The 20,975-nt window shown below is 44.8% G+C and overlaps 1 pseudogene; it reads left to right on the top strand.

The window, feature by feature from the left end:
- The window catches only part of LOC141006234 (uncharacterized), a 93,501-nt pseudogene extending 74,537 nt beyond the window's left edge, over positions 1–18,964 (top strand).
- The last annotated feature ends 2,011 nt before the right edge of the window (positions 18,965–20,975 follow it).

Raw genomic sequence — 20,975 nt, 5'->3', positions numbered from 1 at the left:
GTATTGGGAAATGTTGTGTGTACCTGAATGATTGTGTGTTGAAGAGTTGATTAACCTCAGCTAAGTCAAAGCTGCGTGGAGTACAATCTCCATTTTTGATAGCACTTTATGCTTTATCACATTGAACCTTTGTACATAGTTTTCTTTTCCAAAGGCCTTTATTTTGGTTAATTATTTTGGTTAATTATTTTGGGTATCAAGTATTACTACTGCACTTAACGTTTCTGTGTATATATATATATATCTTTTGTCAATACACTTAACTCTCTTTGCAACTCAGTCGTTGTGTGCGTTGTTAATTCTCCATAGCTCCTGAGCCGAACCTCCTTTACATACTAGTCCACCACATACATTTTGGTATTCTCTTCTACCTATAAATTTAATCTGATTGTATCTTAAGTGCTACAATTGCCTCAATTACCTCAATATGAACTGCCCTTGAACACATGCATGAGAACATCACGGCCCATCGTTTGGAGTTGGAGACTCCTCCCCTTGTGTGGCGTGAGACGATGTCCCATGGTCCAAAGACATCAACACCTACATAGGTGAAGAGAGGTGCTTCTTGTAGCCGTTCTGCTGGCAGAGCTGCCATCTGCTGATGTTCGGTCTTTCCCCTCAGTTTCCTACAAGTGATACATCTGTAAGCAGACTGCTGATCCAGCGCTTGACTCCAACCAGCCAGAATTTAGATTAGATTAGATTCAACTTTATTGTCACTGTGCACAGTACAAGTACAGAGACAACAAAATGCAGTTAGCGTCTAACCAGAAGTATGTACAGTATAACTAGATATTACAGTATGTATAGTATATAAATAAATAGAGTGTAAGTAGGTCTAGGTACAGTATATACAGTATATAAATATCACTGGCAGTACAAAAGGAAGATACAGTTTGTACAGTATAAAAGTGTTATTAGCAGTACTAAAGGTGGGGTATAGATGAAGTGTAAAATAGTCAAGAGCAGCTGGACCAGACTCTGTCTCTCCATCCACCCTGAAGCACTGCGCTGACCAGCTTTCTCCAGTGTTCACAGACATCTTCAACACCTCACTGGAAATATGTCATGTGCCAGCCTGCTTCAAAGTCTCCACCATCATCCCCATCCCCAAAAAGCCAAGGACCACAGGACTGAACGACTACAGACCCGTCGCCCTGACCTCTGTGGTCATGAAGTCGTTTGAGCGCCTTGTGCTGTCCCACCTCAAATCCTTAACCAACCCTCTCCTGGACCCACTGCAGTTTGCCTACAGAGCCAACAGGTCTGTAGACGATGCAGTAATCATGGCCCTGCACTACACCCTCCAGCATCTGGACTCCCCAGGAACATATGCCAGGATCCTGTTTGTGGACTTCAGCTCTGCTTTTAACACTATCCTCCCGGCTCTGCTACAGAACAAGCTCTCTGAGCTCCATGTGCCTGACTCCACCTGCAGGTGGATCACAGACTTCCTGTCTGATAGGAAGCAGCGCGTGAAGCTGGGGAAACATGTCTCTGAATCCCAGACTATCAGCACCGGATCCCCCCAAGGCTGCGTTCTTTCTCCCCTGCTCTTCTCCCTTTACACCAACGGTTGCACCTCCAGTCACCAGTCCGTCAAGCTCCTGAAGTTCGCGGACAACACCACGCTCATGAGGCTCATCTCTGGCGGGGATGAGTCCGCCTACAGGTGGGATATTGACCATCTGGTGACCTGGTGCAGCCAGAACAACCTGGAGCTTAATGCTCTAAAGACAGTGGAGATAGTAGTGGACTTCAGGAAGAACCCAACCCCACCCGCCTCCGTCAACCTGTGTGGCTCCCCAGTCGACTCTGTGGAGTCCTGCCGTTTCCTGGGCACCATCATCACCCAGGACCTAAAATGGGAGCTGAACATCAGATCCCTCACCAAAAGAGCCCAACAGAGGATGTTCTTCCTGCGGCAGCTGAAGAAGTTCAACCTGCCAAAGACGATGATGGTGCACTACACTGCCATCATTGAGTCCATCCTCACCTCCTCCATCACCGTCTGGTACGCTGCTGCCACTGCTAAGGACAAGAGCAGACTGCAGCGTATCATACGCTCTGCCGAGAAGGTGATTGGCTGCAACCTTCCATCCCTTCAGGACCTGCACAACTCCAGGGCCCTGAGGCATGCAGGGAGGATTGTGGCCGACCCCTCCCATCCCGGTCACAGACTTTTTGACACTCTCCCCTCTGGCAGGAGGCTGCGGTCCATCAGGACCAAAACCGCCCGCCACATGAACAGTTTTTTCCCCTCTGCAGTTGGGATCTTCAACAAGTCCCGGGTCCCCCAGCCCCACTGACACTGACACTGTCTCTTGCACTGTTGCACTCTGGCAATCAAACCCACCTCTGCCCTTGAATCTTTGCATTACATTAATGCAGAATTTGTACATCCTGTATTTTTAATATCTTCTGTATTTTATCTTCCGTCTTTATTTACCAGCTCTCCAACACTTTTTGCCTCTGTGTGTTTATATTGTTTATATTGTATATATCATAGTCACTGTTTGTTTATTGTTTATTGTCTTCAATGCATGCACCTTATTCACCAAGAAAAATTCCTCGTCGGTGTAAAATCCCTCTTGGCAATAAATCTGTTTCTGATTCTGATTCTGATTCTGATTTCTGAAGAGTAGTGCAGGGTGGGGTAGAGGGGATCAGTCACTGGGGGAAGGAGTAGGGGGTGGGGGGTGGGGTACAGTTGGTCGTCACCGGGGTGTGGAGTTCAGTAGGGTGACAGACGCAGGGAAAAAACTTCCCCTGAACCTACTGGTCCGGGTGCGGAGAGACCTGTAGCACCTCCCAGAGGGGAGGAGGGTGAACAGTCTGTGGCTGCGGTGAGAACAGTCCTTGACGATGCTACGTGCCTTTCGCAGACATTGCTTGCTCTGGAGAGCCTTGATGGAGGGGAGTGAGGAACCAGTGATGCGTTGGGCAGTTTTCACCACCCTCTGCAGTGCTTTCTGGTCAGAGACAGAGCAGTTGCCATACCATACTGTGACACAGTTGGTAAGGATGCTTTCGATGGTGCAGCGGTAGAAGTTCACCAGAATCTGAGGAGACAGATGGACCTTCTTTAGTCTCCTCAGGAAAAAGAGACACTGGTGAGCCTTCTTGATCAGGGGGGAGGTGTTGAGGGTTCAAGAAAGGTCCTCGGAGATGTGGACACCCAGAAACTTGAAGCTGGTGACACGCTCAACCATTTGACTTTCTGTAGTCCACAATGACTCTTTGGTCTTCTTGGTGAGACACAAGCAGGGTTGCGAGATGATGCCGGCCAGGAATGATGATGGGGTGAGTCTCATTCATGCTTAGACTTGACTGTCCTCTTCAACCTCCTACCCTCAGAAGTCCATCTTGGTCTAGCATGGGGTGCAATTTTCCACAGGCTGCTGGAAGATGGGATGTTGGATCCTGAGTTGATGCACCTGAACTCCTTTGCATAGCACTCTTTCTGAACACTCTTTACAATGCACACTTTGTCTTTCAGCAGCTCTTCCTCTGTAGGACAACAGATGTGCCATCCCTGACACTCATTCTGGACAGAGCGGGCAAATGAGCGAGTTCAAAACGTTGAGGGCATACCACATCTCTGGTAACATGTGTGAGACTTGTTATCACCTGGGGATGTACTTCAGAGTCCATGTCAGGGTCTATGAGATTGTAAGTCTCTTGAGGCTCAGGTGGATGCAAAGATGTGTCATGGAGAAAGGCTGGTCCTGTAAGCCATGCTGTGCTGCTAAGGAGGGCTGGTGTCATGGTTCTTGACCCAATGTCAGCTGGATTGAGGTCTGTTGGGACGTACTTCCACTGGCCAGGACACGGTGATTGGCAGATTCGCTGGACCCTGTTATGTATGTAGACATAGAATCTCCTTGACTGGTTGTGGATATATCCTAAAACAACCTTGCTATCTGTGTAGTAGGTGATGTTGTCGAATGTTGTGTCCATCTCTGTGACCATCATCTTGGCGATCTCGACAGCGAGTACAGCTGCGAACAGTTCAAGCCTTGTGATTGTTAGGCAAGGCTGAGGGGCCAAATTTGCTTTCCCGAAGACAAATCTAACGTCAGTTTGTTCTTGGTGGCTTGTCACCTTAATGTAGCCCACAGCAACAATCACTTTGACTTAGGGCATGGTATCTGGAGCCCTTCTACGTTTTGGAGTTTCCATCTGATCCACTCAACCACCATGTCTTTGGGGAGTGATGAGTCCCAATCCTCTGCCTGGGCAGTGAGCTTTCTGAGTATCAGTCTTCCATGAACAGTAATAGGTGCTAGGAACCCTAGGGGGTCGTAGAGGCTATTTACTGTTGAGAGCACACCGCTACGAGTGAATGGCTTTTGGTCATCTTCGATCTGAAACATGAAGGTGTCTGTGCGCATGTTCCAGAACAATCCAAGACTATGTTGGATAGGCAGGTCGTTGACAAAGAGATCTAGGCTATTTACATCCTTGGAGCGATCTTCGGATGGGAATGCCTCGATGACTGCAGGTTGATTTGATGCAAGTGTATGCAATCTGTGGTTAGAAGCTGCAAGCATCTTCTGTGCTCACTCAAAAATGCTGATGGCTTCTTCCTCTGTGTCGAAGGACTTTAAAACGCCATCAACATAGAACTCATGGTCGATGAATCTTCTTGCATCGCTGCCATAGTCAGCTTCTGCTTCTTTAGCTGCTTGTCGTAAACCGTACTTTGCCACAGCGGGTGAGGGACTGTTCCTGAAGAGGTGAACTCGCATCCTGTAGTTGACAACATCGGAGGTGAGGTCATTGTTCCTATACCACAGAAAGCGAACACCTAGGAGGCTATTGTTAAGGTCAGGGCCAGTGAGCAAAACATTGTTGAGCGATACTCCTCCACATAACGCGCTGCTGTCGAAGACCACACGGATCTTAAATGGCTTTATGGGATGATACACCCCAAACAACGGCAGGTACCAGCACTCCTGTCCGGGTTGCAGTGGTGGAGAGACTTCTGTGTGTCCTCTCTTGAGCATCTTCTCCATAAACACTAAGAAGTGGGCCTGCATCTGTGGTCATTTTTCCAATGAGCGCCGGAGTGAAACAAGGCGGTCGTGTGCCTGTTTCCTGTTGTTGGGCAGCCGTTGTCTTGGTGACCGAAAAGGTAAAGGTACAACCCAACTTTTGGAGCTGTCCTGGTGGCACTCGGCTTCCATTATCTGGAGAAAGTCCAGGTCTTGAATGGATGGTGCGAGTCTGTTGTCATGAGGAGTATGAGTGAAGACAGTCTGAACCAGGCGGTCTTCAATGAGCGTTGTTGAGCTGTATGTGGAGGTTGGTGTTAGATGGTGTTGATGTTCAGGTGCTGGACTGAACACTTCTCTCACTTTAATCTGGTCATTGCATGCCTGGAGGTGGCTTGCACGACCATTCTTTGGGATAGCTGTTTTGTAGCTGTTCACCTCCAGTGGCCTGTGAGCGCCTCCAAGACATACATCACAGATGACAACCCATCCTAGGTAGAATTTAGATTCTCTGCCCGAGCCTGAGCCCAAACTTGATGCAGGCCGGGTCGGGTCGGGTCGATATTTCCCGCCACTATCCTCGGGCCGGGCTGGGCCCTTGATCAAACATTTGTAGTTTTTTTTGTTTTTTTTAATCATTACTTTATTCATTTGCGATCCATTCTATTCTGAATAAACAAACAATGCAGTTTACATGCTTCGTCCTTGTTGCATTATTTATTAAGATAATTCTAAACAGATTTCTGTAGTTCAAACAACTCAGAATTGTAGTTGAGAACGTCAGTTATAACAGCTGGTGATGGTCCACTTTAGTGCGGGTAGCTCCGGTTACTCAAGAGACGGCAGGCAACATGTGTGGGTTTCCGCACGGCACTTTTATTCATAATACTGACCATACCATGCCAGGTCTCTACGGCACTAGATGTTACAGGCATACACGCAAACGAACACAGGCCGAGGTTCTTGCACCAACACTTTACAAAATAAAGACAAAATAAAATGGGGAGTCTTCGCTCTGTCTGCAGTATCCTTTCTCATGGGGAGCGGAAGTACACCTGCTCTTCTTCATCGTACAGGTTACATTACCCACTAAACAAAAGGAGGGGCCACCTAGTGGCGCTACATTGAATAACTCTGACTGTTACACCACGTATTAAAAAATTGTCGGGTTTAAATCGGGCTCGGGCTCATAATTACAGTTAATGTACCAGGCCAGGCCGGGCTCGGACACAACATGCATGGGCTCGGGTAGGGTTAAGCTTGATTTTTTTGGCCCGATCTAAGCTCTAATCCTAGGTCAAGACTCTGCTCTCTGACCTTGTGTACCTGCAGGATGTCTCTGCATGGTAGGAGGAGTATGTTGGCATTCGGATCAAGAGGTTGTATGGTGGGCTGCGTTCAGGATAGGAATCTCAGTACGGTTGTTAGGGACTTGGTTGCACTCGAGGAGCGTAGGTAAATGAATGCTTACTTTCTTGTCAACTGACTCCTCGGTGTAACCACTGGCTCTCCTCCCTGCTGTCTCCAAAGTCCCGCATGTGTCTTAAGCATATATGAGTAGGAGCACCCGGAGATCTTGAAGACATCAAAGAACTCTGACCGTGCAAGGGTCACTTTAGCCTTCACCACACACTTGTGTGCAGCTATAAGAGACCTCCTGGTTGTCCGCTTTGTCCTCCTCCCCGCCATACTCTGAAGCGAGAGGGGATGATTTAGATTTTCAGTTTGGTGGGCCGGGGTGAAATGCGGTCACATGGGCAGTGCTCTCACATTCTGTACATTTTACATCAACGGTGCAGTTCTTGGCGAGATGCTCTGTGGAGGAGCAACAGCGAAAGCAGATGTAATGTTCTTTCAAAAGCTGTTTGCGGTCTTCTATGCTCTTTTCACAAAAGCCTCAGCATCTTCTCAGAGGGTGGGGCTTTTTGTGCAGGGGGCAATGTTTGTTCGGGTCAGCTGGTTTCCTACTTTCTTTAAACTCAGACTTGTCGGTTGTGGAAACCTGTGTCTTGTAAACACATACAGATGTCTTCATGGGCCTCTCCCATTTGTTCTTTTTCTCTGCTGAAGCTTGCATAAAGAGGTTAAAGCTTGGGTCTGTGCAAGCCTTTGCTTCTGTGTGAATGAAGTTTACCAACACAGAAAAAAGGAGGGAAGCTGACAAAATGTTCACGTTTGTACTTTGTCCCAAAGTATATCCACTTTTCTTGAATGTTATGTGGGAGTTTCTCGATGATAGGATTTACTCCTCTGGAGGTGTCCAAGTATGACAAGCCTGCGAGGTAGCCATCTTCTTTGGCAGCTTGTAGCTCTGTAAACAGGTCCGCTAAATCTCTGAGTTTCTGCGGATCCTTCATTGTGACTTTAGGTAAGTTTTCCAGTTTGTTGAAAAGAGCCTGTTCGGCAGCCTCTGGCGAGCCGTATATTTCATCGAGCCGTTCCTATGCCATGAACATTCCAGTGGGCAGATTTCTGATGTTGAACATTTTTATTCTTCTTACCTGTTCTGTTGACTCTTTTCCAAGATACTTGGTTAGGAGGTCGAGTTCTTCTATAGCAGACAGGTTGAGGTCAGCGATAGCATTTTTGGCATGTTTTCCATGCCCAATAGTTCATTGGCTGGTCATCGTACGTGGTGAGACCTGAGGTCACCAGGCGGCTGCGGGCAAGATTTTTGGCAAAGTCACTGGTGGTTTTTGAATGGTCTTTGCTAGCTCCATTAGGCGTCCCATGAACGGGCGGTTGCGCTGGAAATGGGGAATGTTTTTTGATGCTCTGTTGCCGCCGTGGTCCACTAGTTTGAGGAGCTCGAGAGGAGTGGTGAGGCGTGATGGCAGCAGAAGCAGCAGCTTGGCTTTGGCTGACATCGAGTGGGTGGAGTACTGAAGGGGCAACTTTGGTTGGTTGAAGACTCGAAGGATGGAATGTTGGCGAAACGTTGTTGCTCCCCATTATGATGGACAAATTATTGCTAAGTTGGCTGGCTTGCGCTGACACATAGGCAGCGATATGCTGATCTTAGACAGACTGTGGGACAGGGTCGTTAGCCTCACTGCGTACTTCAAGGCCGAGATCTAATAAACCAGCCACAAGTGTGTTCGCCTCAGCTATGGCAGCATCTTTTTCTTTTTCATCGTTAAATGCATCTCAACTGGCTTGAATGCGTGCCTGCTCCACTTTAAGTTCAATTTCTCTTTTTGAATGTGCCGCTCTAGCCTGCACTGCTACGGCTTTTGCCTTTGCCATGGCGATCGCCATGCTGGTCTTTGAGCAGGAAGACGAGCCAGATGAGTGACTGCTCCGTGAGTGTACAGAATCGTTATCTCCATTTCCTTTGTTACTGTTGCCATTTTGTGACTTTATGACATAGCGTGGTTTCAGTATCGGAAAAAGAAATAAGCTGCCGTGAAGTTGTCTGGAAGCCGTAGCATTAGCCACTTACCTCTTGATATTGAGTAGATCCGTAGGAAGCCTATCCTTCTGTACCCCGTTGGCTATGTTGCCGTCTTTTCACTATCATGGGCTATCTTTCCAATCAGTTTAAACACTCTCAAAAAACTCCAGGACACAGATGATTCATTTCTTTGAAGTTTACTGGGAATCTTGTGAAACTGTAAGCACAATACAATGAAATATCTGCATTATTAAGCAACGTTTTCAAACAAATAAACATATTACAGCAGTATCTAAGCGATTAGCATGGGCTAACTTAGTTTAGCAACACAATTAGCGTCCCACTGTGTTTCAATATTCACACAACATAAAAAACTTTCCAGCCTCATTTACTGTGCGAATAATACTCACAGACGTTGCCTTAGCAAAGAGGGAAAATGAAGAGCAGCGTCTCAACCGAGGAGCTGATGAACGCTAACGGTGAATGTCTCAACACAGCTCCCTGTTTTCCCAGGATGCACTGCTTCTATGTTGCTATGGTTATGAAAATAAACAAATCACACTGAACTGTGTTTCTAATGGCATTGGCAAACGTATTTCTAGGAGCATAACACATATACTCAATTAAAAACAGTACAAAGATAATAAATCTAATATTTTCCTTAATCAACTTCATTGTTTTTTGTAAATATGTGGTTGTTGTGAATTTGGAAGAGGAGCAACAAAAGACCGGGAAAGTTGTGCAATGCTCCAAAAACACCTGTTTGGAAAATTCCAAAGGTAAACAGATTCATGATTGAGTATGAAAGGGGCATCAATCAATGAATCAATCAATCTTATTTGTATCGCGTCAATTCACAAAAAAGTCATCTCATGACATTTTCCAAATTGAGCAGGTCTAGACCATACTTGGTGATTAAAGCTGCAGTCTGTAGTTATGAGAAAAAAGTGGACTTAGTCAGACAATTTGAATGAATACAGCTCCCAGGTCCCTCTTTCTTCCTCTCTGCTGCGCTGCAGGCCTGCCTTCAAATCCCCTCCCCACAGAGGAGCCTGCCATGCACAAGCAGGCTTGTAACTACAGTAACAGAGGAAGCCAGATAACCAAGATGGCGCATTCACAGGTAAGAACGAAATTACATTATTTATTTTGCAATACATAATCTTACCTTTTTTGATAAAAGTAACGTTACTGTGAAAGTAATGTTATTGCTAGTATGCTCACATAGGTTCTAGATGTAAAGGTAAACTGCCACTCTGGGCTTACTCTGGCACTTTGAAACCATTCGTAAATTGGGAATATTTCTAGAATTGCCGTTTAGTTTTTCAGTGTCAAACCCTCAGACTGCCAGGTTGAATTTAGGAACACCCTAAGAATTGGTAAATTTGTAGGTAACGTTTGCTAGCACATTGTTTCAGCTACATGAAAAGCTACTACATTAGCAGCTTACAATTGTCGCTGTGCAAAATCTAAGAAGAATACACGCCGACATCTCCTTCTACGAGCAGACAGGCAGGTAGAAGAGGAAGCCGTGGGCAAGGCAGGGGCCGTGGAAGACGGGGCAGAGGGCGCAGTATGGGACAAATTGCAGAGGACCTCAGCGCACAGGACATTACACGGGTTGAAAATTTAGGGTCAGAGAGGATTGCATATGAACGTGTAAGTAGCCTCAATTGCATTTATTGTAAACACAAACAATGCCCATTACACCTGTCTTAGTTGTTGACAGCTTTTTCTCTGTAATGAGCCTCAGTAAACATATTTTTCTGTTTATCTTATTGTTACTCGGACCAAATCCAACAGTTGGATTTGCCCCAAGCACAACAAGTGTTGGAGCTATGTTTGGCATGGGACCCTAGCCTGATTTTTGATGTCATCAGCCAGTTGAGACCTGCTGATCCACCAACAGTACCTCCTGTCCCAGGGCAACCCACATGGTGTATCTGCCAGAGATGCAGAGAAATGTCTACTGTGGTGAAGAGAACATGTTGCAACCAACAGCCACCTGATTGCATTTCAACCCTGCCACACATGGAGGCATACATTTTGCAGGGTGGAGTCTTGTGTCTGGCCAGGAGAATCTGGAACGACCTGCGTGCAGTTGCTGACCTCCCAGATCCAGGGGAGGACAACAGACAATTCAGACATGCTGCCTACAGACAATTTGTGGCTTGGCAGTATGGCATTTTGGGTCCTGGTCACAGAGTGGTCATCCCCAGCTGCTGTGTGTTCCATTCGCGACCGCTTTCCAGATCCTCAAGGACAATATAGGGGGTTCATTCCTCGCAGAGTGTAACTGCTGTTGCCCTTGTTAATTGTATATAGTTTGACAGTTTTGATAGCTTTGTGTTGACATTTTGCTCATTTATATCTTACAGTTATATTTCAAAATTTGTTATTTTGTTATTTATTATTCAATAAAGCGTGTTCTTTCTGTAATTGCATAAATGTGAAAACAAATACACCACTTTACATATTACATTATTGAATTACCTTTTGGACCAATTTAAAACACTATAACCTTCAGTTGGAACAAGTAGAATCACAGAGTCAACATTAGTCATGCAGTGTCTCAAGAATTGGATTTCTAATTAGTTTGATTTTTAAATCATTACATTTTGAAGGAAAAAAACTGAGGCATGTCTTTTTTAATACATTATTTTCCAGTTTTCAGTAAAACTTAGGAAGGCAGAATGTAGCACTGACCATAGTGTAAAATGCAACCACTAACAATACTGGTATTTTTTTATCAAGTGATAAACAGTTTACTTCTTATACAGTTATAAGTTCTTACCCTGGCCCCTGCTGACTTGGGTCTCCAAAAGCTCTAGGGTGATTGGAGCTGGAACACCAGACAGCACACCATGCTGACGTGGGTCATCTGGCCTCATGGTCATCAGTTGAGGGAGTCCACGTCCTTATGACATCCGTTACCGTGCGATTGCACTCTGAAGATCAGGGATGTAATTGTAGTCCTTCTCTTCCTTAATGGGATACAAACTCCACTTCCTCGACTTCTTATTGTAGAGTTAGCGGTATCTGAAATTAGAGATTGGTCATTTTGTATTATCAGCATTATTTCATCCAAATTTTTTTTTCTGTGCTTTGCCCCCTCTTCATTCAAAGAAAAGGTGGTTCTGACCAGTAAATTAGCATTATGGCTGCTGTGAAACTCAAAACATTCTGTGTGCTTACCTACACTCTACCCCAGCCCCCGATGTCTCTTCATCCATCATCTCTCACCCTACCCCCAATTTATAATGCACATTACATACTCTATGGAGCCATCAGGGCTTCTCTTGGGTGGTCTGTAGACATGGTGGTTGGTGGAGTCAGCCAGCCAGTAGAATTCGAGCTTGATAGACAGGAGGGCTGAAGCTGAAGCTCTTGCTCACATACATCAATATATGGTTGTGGAAAGATTCCAGCTCTGCAGTTGACCTACAAATTCAGTGAGAACAGCCAGATTATATCATTTATTTCAGAAGAGTGCTCTAGGTAAAACCACTTTATACTGTTTTAGAAGCGACAAGGGGAAAATTAATATGCACAATCATACCTGAAGTGCAAGAACTTGTGTAGCTCCTTCAGCCAGCATTCATTGAGAATGATTTCTGATAAAACCTCATGAGCCAAGGACCCCTTCTCTATCCATTGCTTTTCTCTGTCCTGTTCCAAACGACCATGTAGACAGGCACCCAGTGACCACTCATGCTCTCCTGTGACATGGTGCAGAAGGCCAATCCACATTTCCTAAGGCAGAACATGAACAGAAAAATGGCAGTTTAAACTTCGAAAAAGGAGGCTAGTCTACTTGCCTGAGTTGAATTTACTTTTATAATTATTAAGTATATATAATTTGTGTAGTTGTCACACTTCATCCATAAATTTTAACTGTTGGAATATGTGTAATAAATTGATAATAACAAATACATATAAGATTTTAGTTTATATTTATCTTGCCGTCATTGAAAAAGAGGGCTACCCTCAGTAGTTTTCCAAGAATAACAAAAGTTGAATGAATAAACAAACTAATGAACATGCAGGTGAGAATGAGACCAATATAAAATTCAACGCTAGCATGCTTACTGTGGAACCCACAGTAATGTGGGGCATAGTAATAGACAATAGACAGTGTAAACCCCCATTCTGATTTACTATTTTGTTCTTATTTTGTTCATTCATAAACTGATATATGTCCATGTGCAATAACAGCTATAATATTTTGGTAGGTAAATTTGTGGTTATAATAAGTAAGGCTCACGCAGGCACTTTGGGCACCAGGGGTCCTTTGTGGCTCAGGAGGGCATGTATGTTGTTTAGTCAATGTTAACAGCCTGCAGTATGTAGCCACGTTGTGCTGACGTACCTGTGTTTCTGTATTTCCAGGTGAGCAAAAGTGATGAAACGATGTATAAACGTAGCGACACAAGTACAATGAGTGTGTAAGAATAACGGACCGTCGGTAATGCAAATACAAGGGTTATATTGGAGTTTTGCAAGTTAAAAAAAAAATTTCCTTGCATCCACTATCCCCATCCCTCCTGCTCAGTCTTTCGAACATATTGCCCTCAAACTGCCTGGTCCCACCCCCCTGGTCATCGCCATCATCTACCGTCCCCCCAAACCAAACCACTCCTTCCTCTCAGACCTCGCCGAATTCCGCACCCAGCTAGCCGCCATATCCCCCGCAATTCTGCTGATGGGTGATTTCAATATCCATATCGATGACCCTAACTCCAAAAGTGCAACAGACCTCCTGGAACTGCTTCATTGCCTTCAATTCACCCAGCATGTCAACTTCCCCACCCACTGTCGCGGCCACATCCTGGACCTAGTCTGCTCTGCCGGTTTCACCCTTCATAAACTCTCCAGCCTCAACCTACAGATCTCTGATCACCTGGCCATCATCATGGATTTCATCACCCCCCTGCGTCCCCCAAAACTCAAACGCAACATTACCTTCAGGAACATTAAATCCATCTCCCCCTCAGCTTTTTCTGACTTGCTGGCCAACACACTGTCCACCCCCCCTTTAACTTTTAACCCCACTGACCTGGTCAACCATTACAATGACACACTGTCCCTCTGCCTCAATAACCTGGCCCCCCTCAAAACCAAATCAGTCTCTTTCACCCACTCAGCTCCCTGGTACACCCCCCAACTCCGTCAAATGAAAATCCGTAAGCGCCAGCTTGAAAGACTCTACAAGAAAACCGGTCTCACAGTCCATCTCAACATTTACACAGACCACCTCTCAGACTACAAAAACGCCCTCACCACTGCACGGTCCACCTACTACTCTCAGCTTATTCACTCTGGCTCCAACAACCCCAAGACTCTTTTCTCCACCATCAACAAACTCCTCAAACCCTGCGACAACACCCTCGCCTCCTTCACAGTCAACAAATGCAACTCCTTCCTGGCATCCTTTCAGTCTAAGATCGACACTATCTACAATCAACTAAGCACTTCCCCCCCCATTACAGCCTCTCCACCTCTCACCCCCCCCATCACCACCACCACTACTCAACCTCTGTCACAGTTTACCCCTGTCTCTCCCCTGGAACTCCTCCCCATTATCACCAAGATAAAAAACTCTACTTCTGTTCTGGACCCTATCCCATCCTCCATCGTGAAATCCTGCCTCCCTACAATCTCCCCATTAATCGCCATCATTATTAACTCCTCCCTCTCCTCTGGCTCTGTCCCCGAATCCCTCAAACTGGCCGCTGTCACCCCCATCCTCAAAAAACCCGGCCTGGATCCTGACATCATCTCAAACTTCCGTCCTATCTCAAACCTCCCTTTCCTGTCAAAGATTCTGGAACGTGTTGTCGCCTCACAAATCCAAACCCACCTCCACTCTCATGAACTGTACGAACCTTTTCAATCTGGATTTCGCCCCAAACACAGCACCGAAACCGCTCTCCTGAAAATTACCAACGACCTCCTCCTCTCTGCAGACTCCGGCCACCTCAGTATACTCATCCTCCTTGACCTCACTGCAGCCTTCGACACCATCAACCACTCCATCCTCCTGTCCCGCCTACAAACATTTCTCAACATCACCGGCTCCGCTCTTTCCTGGCTCAAATCCTACCTCTCAGACAGACAACAGTTCATCCATGTCAACAACTGCTCCTCCTCCACTGCCCCCCTGCTTCAAGGCGTCCCCCAGGGCTCAGTGCTTGGCCCACTCCTCTTCATCATCTATCTACTCCCCCTTGGCTCCATTATCCGTCGGCATGGTCTCCGTTTTCACTGCTATGCCGACGACATCCAACTCCACATCTCCACAAAATCCATCACCCCTGCCACCCACTCTACCCTCACAAACTGCCTGTCAGAACTACAATCATGGCTGCAAAAAAACTTTCTGAAACTAAACAGTGACAAATCTGAAATCATACTCATTGGCCCAAAACATCTCACCACAACGACCCAGAACTTCACCCTCAGCTTTGACAACATCAACCTGTCTCCCTCTCCCTCCATCCGTAACCTTGGCATCATCATGGACAGTACTCTTTCATTCGAACAGCACATCAGCCGCCTCACCCAAACTGCTTTCTTCCATCTAAAAAACATTGCCCGCCTCCGCCCACTACTCTCCTTCTCTGCAGCTGAGACTCTCATCCACGCATTTATCACTTCAAGACTGGACTACTGCAACAGCATCCTCTATGGCTCATCTTCCAAAGTCCTCAATAAACTTCAATACATCCAAAACTCTGCTGCCCGCCTCCTCACCCAGACCCGCTCCCGTGAACATATCACCCCCGTACTCCAAAACCTTCACTGGCTCCCTGTCCCACACCGAATCAACTTCAAGCTCCTCCTACTCACCCATAAAGCCCTCCACAACCAGGCCCCTCCCTACCTCACGGACATGCTCCACCACCACACTCCTTCTCGAAACCTCAGATCCTCAGACGCTAACCTTCTCTCACCCCCCCTCAGGACCAAGCACCGTACCTGGGGGGATAGAGCCTTCTCCATTGCTGCCCCCTCCCTCTGGAACTCCCTCCCCAAACACATCCGTGACTGCCCAGACTCATCCACCTTCAAGTCATTACTCAAAACCCACCTCTTCAAACTCGCTTTTCATCTGCACCTGTAGCTGTTTGCTGTACTCAACTTGTTCTCCCAAAAAACCTACACAGATCCATATCCTCATACACTGCTCTTTTTACTACATATTTCTCCTCTATCGCACCATGCACCTGTGTTTATGCACCATGCACTTGATTTTATGTATTCTTGTATGTATTCTATTCTTGTAAAGTGTCTTTGAGAGTTTTTAAAAGCGCTGTACAAATAAAATGTATTATTATTATTATTATTATTATTAAATGAGTGTTAAACAGTGCTTCACCGAGTACTTAGCTAATGAGGAAAGCAGGAGTGTAACCACCTGTAGCCCGCTAAAATATCGGCTGTGTGAGTGTGCAGAATATCATCAGTGCGTATGTATTTTGAGCATTGTATTAAAAGTGGACATTTGCGTTTATGTTAGAAGAAATGTCAACATTAACAGCCTGCAGTATGTAGCCACGTTGTGCTGATGTACCTGTGTTTCTGTATTTCCAGAAAGAAAGACAAGTAAAGGAATTTATTTTAAGCTCATGCACGCCTGAAAGTACCTTTGTGTGTCCAAGTGTGCAACACTTGGACACACAAAGGTACTTTCAGTAGTAGAAAAAAAAAGTAGTAGAAAAAAAAAAACACCTAGTATGTATGAGTGAATAATTGTATTACTCACAAAAAAGTAATCATAATTTTCAGCCAACTTGCAGCAGAACCAGAAATGATTGCAGATATCCTTAGACCACTGCAGTAGGATGGAACAACCCCTTCGCTGGCCTGCCTAAATAACAATAATAATAATTTTAAAAAAGATTAAAAAAAACATACAGGTGTTAAGAGTGTGTTAGAGATTTCTGTTGTCAAAATTTTAATAAGTACACTAACTGCATGTATCTTCTTGCCCAAGTTTTTTGACCCATGCCACATATCTAGAGTGTGGAGCACTCCACTATCCTTGAATTTTCCTTTGTGTGGGTCTGTAGAATCAGAGTTCAACAGAAATGTAATGGGGGATACTGTTTAATTATCAAATGAAATCCTACTTCTGGCAAGCCAGCATTTACTATTACAAGTATTAGTTGTGTGTGGTACCTACAGGGTTGATAGTTAATTATAGAAAGTGTTATTATGTTACAGCTGTGTTACATATGAGTTGTAAAGCAAAACAGTAAAGCTACTGAGTCAGGCAAAATAACTAGGACTTACTGATGAGAGCAGATATCTGTGAATGGGCATCTGTGCATATTTCAGCAAGTTTAACCTCCTGGCGGAGCTTGTCAAAACTCCTGATGATGCCTTCCCTCTCCATGATCACGGAGCTCCTCTGTGTCTCCCGCTTGTCAATGTTGACTATGGACATGATTTCTTTGGTGTCATTTACCATAACCTTGTAAGTGCAGTATTCCGCACAGAACCCAGGACTGTCCATACAGCCATCAGCTATGAACAGTAACAGATTAACAAGAAACAAAGGCATGTTTTCAAATCTTGAGACAACAGCGACAGCAGAGATGCATGAGCACATTACCTGGGGAGCTAGAATTGACTATTGTACTCACCAAGTGCTACAACATTGTCCTTTGATTGTAGCCTTGACACTATTTCTGCTCTTTTGTCCTCCCAAAAGTATTTTATTGTATCAACACAGTATGTGTCCTGTATTTGGAAAAATGATGACAGAGCCACTATTCCGACGTTCATGAACTTGAACAACAGTGCAACTTTTGCATAGTTGTTACCAGAGAGGATTATATTTGATGCCAACATGAAGTCCCCAGCTTGCATCCCATATTTGAATGTTGGTTGGGAGTTCCACTGCCAGGCACAGGGATTGTTAGAACAGATCTGGAAGACATAAGGTAAGAAGGCAAGATCAAATTTAGCATTACACTGTAGCTATAAAACTAATGAAGATACAAAGAAGTAGTAAATCAAAGACGAAGTTGTGTGCATTGTTTTAACATACCCATTGTATGATGACACCTGTTCCTCTGCACTTAGTCTGGATCTGGAATGGTCCAGGAGCCCGACATCCCACAGATGTCAGTCGGTCCTTGACTGTACAAAGTGGAATTGGAAGTAAAAGATACTCTGCAAGTTGTTGCAAGCAGACATGATAGGCAATTGATGCTGGTTGACCAATGATGTCATCCTTACTGTTGACTTTAATTCTGTCTGGTAATACTTGTGCATCAGTTGGCTCTGTGTCTTCTGTGTTATGTACAGTGTCTTCCATGCTGATTGGCTGAAGGGCATCCAAACATATCCTACTTTGCATGGCACCACCAGTGCTATAAGAATAGAAAAAGCAATGAGAAAAGATAATGATTGTCATTAAACTGAACTTTTGGTTAGGACCTTACCGAACACATAAACAGGGGACGTAATCATCATCACTGTCATCATCATCACTGTCCTCCTTGATGGTTTCCTCTTCCTCTTAATGTGAAATATCCCTTGTTTCCTCACCTGGAGGGGCAAGTGTGTATGTATATATATAAATGTATATATATATATATATATGTATATATATATATATATATATATATATATATATATATATATATATATATATATATATATATATATATATATATACTTTGCCCCTTGTCTCAATCTACCATAGTGCATTGTGTGTGTTTGAAATCTGTTATATGTAAAGCATTGAATAAACCAACACCCTACCCACTGGACAGTATACCATCAAGTTCTGTCCTGTCACCACAACTGCCGTCAGAGCTATGATAGTACACTCCAGAGTTTGCAATAAATAACGAAAACCTTTGATCACTTACCTTGTTTCCAAAACTTGAATCTCACCCTGAGATTCCACTGGACACGTGTCCGCTGCATTACGGCTCCAGTACGGTTTTGCTCCATTGTCCTCGTCTGGCAACCCCCACCAGCTGCATTTTGAGTCCGCCACGGCACAGCTCCACCGAACGGCTGGAGTTACGAAACCGAGGAATTCCTGTGATAATTACATAATCACGCATGACCGCAGTTATACGTATGTGTTATAAACACAACAACACGAAGTGTTCCCGACCAAAGGATTAGACAGCTAAGGGTGGACCTGGGAAAACAGCTTCGATTCCCTGAAAACATCATGGAAACCAGCCTTAGACCAGACATCGTCCTGCTCTCAGAGTCATCCAAGCAGGTAATTTTGTTGGAGCTAACGGTGCCCTGGGAGGAGAGGATGGAGGAAGCCAGTGAGAGGAAGAGAGAGAAATACGCGGAGCTGGTGGAGGAGTGCCGCAGATGGGGGTGGCGTGCGAGGTGCTTTCCTGTTGAAGTTGGAGGAAGGGGCTTTGCAGGAAAGTCACTCTGTAAGGCCTACAGCCTCCTGGGCATCACCGGAGCACGCAAGAGAAAAGCCATCAGTACAGCATCCGAGGCTGCAGAGAGAGCCTCACGATGGCTGTGGATCAGGAGGGACAAGCAGTGGGCGACAGCTTCTTGGACACAGGCCGGGAACTGATCACTCCCAGTCGGGTCGCCTGGGTGAGGGGGTCTGAAGTTGAAAGACCCGAAACCCCCCGTGACCCCAGGTACTATCACTGAGGATGTGTCCAAGAAACTGCATCACAAGATGTATGTAGCAACCAACCGAAGAGCTTGTATTTGTCTCTTCTTTGAGGTTTGAGTGTTTTTATTTTGAAAATTAACCGGATGTCATGTTGTTGTTTCGTGTCTGACTTCCTGTCTGCTTTGTGCTAAATTTGGCTGAATTGCTGCGTTGTGCTGCAGCATCCGGCAGAAATAGAAGTCCTGCGTATCTGCTCCACAGGGCTGTGGACTGCCGAAACTGGGACGCAACAGACACGCAGCGCAGCGGACCTGGTGGAAGTTAACACATAGACTAGAGTGAAACCGATCAGCTCCGCTGCCGTGGCAGGGCCGTAACGCAGCCGTAACGCAGCGGATACGTATCCGGTGGAATCTGCGGGTCAGTCTCCTCAACTTCTCTGAAACCCAGATCCTTCTCAGCAAAGTCATCATCTCTGCATAAAAATAAAATAAGGTCAAACCATACTAAGATTTTTTTTCCATTTAACAAATTCCTAAGTAAAACACAAAGACTAAATTGACTTTATATGCTGTGTCTGTTATCATTTTGCCTCTAGTTTTTAATTTCAATTGAGTAGAAGGTCATGGTCAGATTCTGACCTGACATCTAATAATAAACCATACAGCTGAGGCTGTAAAAACACAGTCAACAATCATTTTCTTACCCATCAGAGGATGACCTGCCAAAAACACTGGAAAGGTCAGAGATTGGAGGTGTGATCATCCAACATTTGACTGGTGTTGGCGTAATGGTGGAAGAACCTGCCTGATATCTGCAAGACACCATGCAAAACATACTTCATCAGCCTGTTTTAAAATTATAAATACATAACTTTGGGTTAAAGCCTCCTAACATATACCTGTTGATATCTTATAAAAAGCTGGTTTACAGACAAAATGTTAAGCAGACCCAGGATTATTTTGCCACTACACATGGTGAAAGTGGCCAAAGCTAACAAGGCTACACATTGCTCTTATGAAATTTCAACATGAAGTAATCATGTAATGTAATTATCTACTTGGTAGAAGAACTACTACACATTGTTCAGTGCTTAGGTATTACAGAACAAACACTCTCATAAATAATAAGTACAACACTGATTGTGAGCTCATTTAGCGGAGTGAGCAAAAGGACACATAAATCGGAAAAAACAACCCGCTAACAAAAACTAATGGTGTTCAGGTTAAAATAGCTCACACATCGGGTTGAATGCTCATTGCTTTGCTAGGGCATTGGCAACAAAATAAGTCCTGATTGTTCTATTTCTGATCAATACAACTAAATTACAATGACTAGTGCCTCATGCCAAGTCACTGTAGATATCTCGAGTAACAAACAATATTCCTTACATCGCGGTAGACGGAGTTACCAGGTAATCATTACCTTACATTTTTGTCATGCTGCCTTTCTGAAGCATGAGTAACATTATTTCTCTAAACTAATTCCACCACTTCAGAGCGTACTGAACACCAACGTTATAACTGCCTGGTCACTTGAAAGACACTTTTGCTAACCAGTAGCCATAAAGACAAAGCATGATTGACACTTCTCAGACACTCCCCTTGGCTTTGATTGCTTGTGTTGATTCGGGAGCGGTGGATTCTTGCAAACCAAATTATGGCCACTGAGTGGACCCACAGACAGTGGATTTTTTCACAGTTAATCTGTATCTTATTCTACTGTCAGATCATAATGGCAATTTTATCAAATATAACAAAAAAATAGTTACAGACTTCAGCTTTAAGACTCAATCGTTCACAAGCAAGGATGGAGCAAGGTTCACCAGTTTGTCAAACATATGACCCTATAAAGGATATTACTACATGGGCTCAGGAAAACTTTGTAAAACTGTTGTTAGTCAACATAGTTTGTTTGAAAATGGTTGCATTATGTTTTTATTTATGTTCTCAGTGTCTGAACT

Source organism: Pagrus major, chromosome 12 (genome assembly GCF_040436345.1).
Source record: "Pagrus major chromosome 12, Pma_NU_1.0".
Lineage (NCBI taxonomy): Eukaryota > Metazoa > Chordata > Actinopteri > Spariformes > Sparidae > Pagrus > Pagrus major.
The sequence above is the reverse complement of the archived record's forward strand: the minus strand, read 5'-3'. Positions and strand labels throughout refer to the sequence as shown.